The following is a 5,658-nucleotide window of genomic DNA, read 5'->3' as shown; positions in this document are numbered from 1 at the left end:
TGTTGTTTTGAAAGATATAGTACAACCAACCAAGTCGTAGTAAAAGGGTTAACCCTTGACAACATGTGATGCTCATCTGACGAGTGTCCCATCATTAGTATTGTAATACAAAAGAATCTTGTTTTAACAGATTGCTTGGTCCATCTTGTTTTAACAGATTGCTTGGTCCGCCGAAAATCATCCAATGTTCCGAGAATCAGTTATATCGCAAAAAACGGATTTTATTCAGCCCCTTGAGATGCTATTCTTTATCTTATAGAAACACATGTTTGTAATGTATGTTTATATTATGCTGTATATGATTACATATTATGCCAGTGTTTCTCAAACTTTTTTGTCAGGTGGCACACTTGAAATTATTAAACAAAATTCACGGCACCCCTATTATTATTATTATTTATTATTTTGCTTTTTACGGTTAGTAAAGATATGAAGGATGAGAAGACTTTGAAAAAAATAAAAGTTGTTTATTAAAGTAAGTAAGTTTATTTCCAAACAACACAAAAGCATTCAAAACAAAAGTTATTATTATAAAGGCATCTTTTAATTTTTTATTTAATTTAATACTTTAATTCAATTATTTTAAGTAATTTTAATTTAATTATATAAAAATTTCGTGGCACCCTTGTGGCGTTCTTGAGGCACCCTAAGGTGCCGCGGCACCCGCTTTGAGAACCACTGTATTAGTACATAAGTATGTAAATTTTCTTTTCTCGCCTTCTGTTCATACACATGGTCCTTCTCGAAATTTGTTTCAGTGTTGCCAGATCGTGACGCTTCTGCTTCTGATGTTACCAGATGTGTTTCCCTTATTCCATACTTGCTTTATTCTTCATAAGTGCTTAGCACCATATAAAGAAATTTATAAAGATCTTTTAATTAGAAAGAAGCAATCTAAAATCACATACTTTTTGCAAAAGGTAAAGCATGGATCTAAAGATAATGCAGAAAAATGCTCAGAGGATAAGGATAACTTGCCAAAAAGAAAACGCTCTCAGTCAATAGTGCTTTTAGCGATGACGAAGAAAACATTGTTTAATTTATATTAACATGTATCACTTAAGAAGATTTTAATAAAAAGATATTTACCTTAATTATGAAAATAGCATGTTTTTTAATTTTTGGAACCTAACCCACCTTTTCGTACTAGTTCTTTGTTTCATATAACACGGATTCGCATAACACGGCAATTTTTTGGAACGTAACTACCGTGTTATACGGGGGTTACCTCTATTAGACTTACAGTATTTAATTTAGGCCTATATACTGTACAGACAATAGTAAACTCAACTTCCGCTCCTAAACTCTCCGTAGCGTGTAAGTAGTTCGGCTGCTCGTCCACTATTTGTCCAGATTCGACCAATCCTGTCGCGACACGAGTCGGCGATGACATTTTACCGCATTTTACGAGTCTCTGTTCGCGTCTTTATACAAATACGGTCGCGATTTTTTCGCCGTGATATACGAATTCGCATTATATGAACCCGCGTTATGGGGGTCTACTGTATATTTATTTTTAGTGTGAGAATCTGAATATGACATCCGTAGACTACGTGGGCGAGTCTAGCTGACTTGTACCCGACAGTTGTAGAAATAATATTCTTCTTCCTTCTGGTTCCTTACATTAGCATTAGTCATATTTCAGTATATATTTTTTAATAAAAATGAAGACAGTCTGCCCAAGAAATTGTAATTGAACCACCTGTACGCAAGGTTTTTAGAATTTTAAATCTACATTTTCCAGCGCTTGTTTTTAGTAGATAAAGCAATATCACCCCAAACGAAGGTATGATAGATGCAAGAAAGACGGCTGAATGTCACCAGTTCCTTTTTTTAGAAATTATTTGTAATTTTAATTGGATATATATTTTGTTTTTTTAAAAGTACTTTTTAAACTTCTGGCAACAAGTAGCCTAAAGGGATGTTAGTTGCCAAGAATGTGTATTGTCTGGAACACAGAAATAATAAATGGTGGTCCCTTTTTGGGCAGACTGTATTCAATTTTATTAAAAAATAATCTCCATCTGACGAAAATTTACAGTACGAGGTAACTGTGTGCGTAAAAAAATGATGGAGACAAGGGTTTCAAGAGACAAAGAATGCAAGAATGCTGAAGAATAAAAGAATGATATAAAAGCTCATATATTTTTGTCATTTCTATTGATTTACTTTTCTTTGTTATTAGCATTTTAGTAATTTGTTACGGGCGTTATTTTCGGGGAGGAAGTCAATGGTTTTGTGACAGTTCTTTAAAATAATTAATAAAAAAGCGCTTAATTTACTAGAATGAATAATAACTGTTTGTTTTATATATGTTCAATAGACAATTATATTTCACATTTACTTACTTTCAATATTTACTTTTAAATATTTCAAATATCAGACAAATCAAATATTTTATTTTTTTCAAATATCAGACAAATTATCATCTATAGCTATTTTTTCAGTTAATGATTGGCAATTTGTTTAATATATTTATCTTTGACTTTAATGATTTTTCTCAATCAATTCTTAAAATGTGACACATTTTCGAATAAGTCTGTTTGTATTTGTATAGTCCAACGAGCTAGAATATTCCACATAGTGGCTTAGGCAAAGGTTTATACATGGAGTAAGTATAAATGGATTGGACATTGAAAGCAAAATCATGTTCAACTGTTGCGAGCGACCCTGGCGGTTGGGCTATACACACAAGTACTAATCAACGCATATCATATTGCGACAGGTAAAGTTAATTGTCACTTCAGCTTCTAGGGTTGCTCCAGTGTAGTGTCTAACACTACACTGGAGTACTTTAGGTCTACTCTACTTATTTTAGTGTTCAACACTAAAATACCAACCAGCAGACCTATAGAGACTAAGTAAACTTTATTGTCAGTAATAATAGCTACAAAGAGCCACGTAACTATATTAGTCTCTAGCACAAGGTCTCACACAAAACTGCTGGTAGAAAAAAGAAATCTTTCACGTGTAGTAGACCAGGCTCAACGCCATCTATCGGCATAGCCAAACGTCTAACTGACATTCACATGTGACATCTTCCCTTTTTTTAGACCTTGCTACATCGCGAACACATTGAACTGAACTCGTTTACATGTTTAGTCTATTTAGAGGACGTACAATTCTGACGGAGCGAGTCGTTGTAACCACGCCTTGACTTTTCTTGGATTCACTGTCTGCCAGCTGAGTATTATAAATACTTTCCTGTAGTAGCACAGTACAGAAGCACTTCCTGTGTAGGAAGTGCTGGGGTAACAGTAGGTGGAAAATGCGCCTAGGCTGGTATTACCAATGAAGAATTACGACGTAGCGACGAACCACCTGCAGTATGCAGTAAGTAAAAACGAGGTTGTGAAAGTCACTTTTCCACTATTGCTGATGACCATTGCCTATGAACAGTTTGGAATCTCACTAATGAATGCTCAGGCAATGAAGGACGTTCAACAGCATGACGACGTTGTGCTTGCGAGGTGCTATTGGATTGTAGTTTGGGGAACACATCTTGAAATCCTAAGAACCTAGCTTACAGGTGGATTGGGAATAATGTTGCAGTCTGTCTCCCAATCAATCAAACAATCATTGCTTTATTAGTACAAATTTGTACATACCTGGCCCCGTTTTTATAGAATTATCAGGTGAAATTATATACAGTGTACAATTACAATTATTTCAATTATTACAATTAATTGAGTATATTAAGAAGTATGATAATTAAAGTTATACAAAATAAATGCTGTAGTTTGTTTTGGAATATTTAGAATAGAATAATTTAACGACAACAAAATGAACAAAGTTATACTAATAACTAGTTAACAAAAATAATAATTATTAAATGTAATCGAGTTTATATGAAAGTAAACTCACAATTGTTACACTGAAAGTTCATGCACAAAAATGGATCTTAAGTGTAACGAGAAAATGAAGATTTGTAGAAGCACAAATTTACTGAATATTTGTTCAGTCTGTCATTGCATATATAATTAGCAGTAGAAAATTTGTATTTGCACAGTATACTTTCTATTAGAGTCTATTTGTCACAATTGGATGAACAAAATAATAGTTTGCAAAAATTGTTACACTGAAAGTTTATGGAGAAAAATGGATCCCAAGTGTAACAATAGTCTGTCTCCCAAACAAACGCTGCGCAGGGGATCTAAGATCACTGCAGCGATAGATTCTGCCAATTTAGAAGCGCTAGGGATTCATCTGTTTCATCAGCACGACATCGTTTGATGATGGATTTGGCCGTTTATATGTACAGTACCTCTAAGTCCGCCCATTGGACTGAGGATATCTAGAAGAGGCAGTCACGTGATTGATCTTCCACTGTGAACAGAATTTACAGAACTAATGTGAAGAGTATTGAGGCCTATTGTCAGATTCCGGGGTGTCTGGAATTCCATGAATTGGAAAGACACGCTTTAAAAAGTTTATGACTGCTAATGTGGTGGGACTGTTTAGTTTTTCGTATTCAAAGAAGTCCGAGTAACTGTCGGTCATTAGCATATAGGTGTCACCTGTCACCTCAAACAAATCACTGGCAAGACGCTGCCAAGGATACCATGGTACGGGCTTCATGAGGAGATTCTCCTGGTTTTTTCTGTGACCTGGATCCCAAGCTTGTCACATTTGCGAGCCATGGCCTGGCAAATGTGACAAGCTGCAGTAATGTTCTCTATCTCGTGGGTCATACCTGACCAAAAATGATTTGTCTAGCTCGAGTGAGCGCTGATTGAATCCCGGGATGCCCAAGTGCAACTTCTGGAGATAAGCGAGACGAAGTTTTAAGATCACTAGGAGTCTTTTCCCTTTAAAGACGAGTTATTCGTACACTGATAGTTCGTCTCTGTACGTCCAAAATTCATGAATGGCAACTGAAATTTGATCAATCGAGTCTGGCCAGCCCGCTTACATGATCGTAATAAGTTGCTGTAGTTTCATATCCTCCTCCATAGCTTGATGTAAGTCAGCTACCTTGCATTTCGCCAGTGGAACGTCCACAGCAACAATAAAATCATCTAGCGGGTCACAGAAATTACTGTTGCACAGTCCCGGCTTAGAGCATCGACCACAAGAGTCTCTGCCAAGCTTGTATACCACTGTAGGTGCATATTGGAGAACGTCGAATAACAGACGTTGTAATCGAAATGGTGCTGTGGTCAGGGACTTTTTTGCAATGCTTTCTAACGGCTTATGGTCGGTTTCAATTGTTAACTGCTTCCCATAGATCTAGTCATGGAACTTTATACACCCATACCGCATTGCAAATGCTTCCTTCTCAATTTGTGGATATCTTTGATAAGCATCGGTTAGTGCCTTTGTGAAATACGCTATAGGGCGTCCCTCCTGGAATAGCAGTTTGTTATTTTTAATCCGCTTAGAGGCGTTGTGTTCGCGGAAACTCCCCGAGTAACCTGCTTCAACCCGTTTGTTGATATCTTGTTTTGGTGATTAGCTAAGGCCGTTTATGTGAAGTGGTGTTTGTAAGGTTCGGCGAAAATCGGATCCGCGGAAATCAGCTCTTTGAAAGAACAGCGTTGTTCTGTGAAATTCTGTGTGAAACTCGGAAAATCCTTCACGGAAAGAACCCCCTGCACCAAAACAGCTCGACAAATTCGCTCAAATGTTAAGGTGATGTTGACTGTTTTTTCGATGCAA

The sequence above is a fragment of the Centruroides sculpturatus genome, unplaced genomic scaffold (assembly GCF_000671375.1).
Source record: "Centruroides sculpturatus isolate CEXI.00-Female unplaced genomic scaffold, Cexi_2.0 scaffold292, whole genome shotgun sequence".
NCBI lineage: Eukaryota > Metazoa > Arthropoda > Arachnida > Scorpiones > Buthidae > Centruroides > Centruroides sculpturatus.
Note: the sequence above shows the minus strand (reverse complement) of the source record.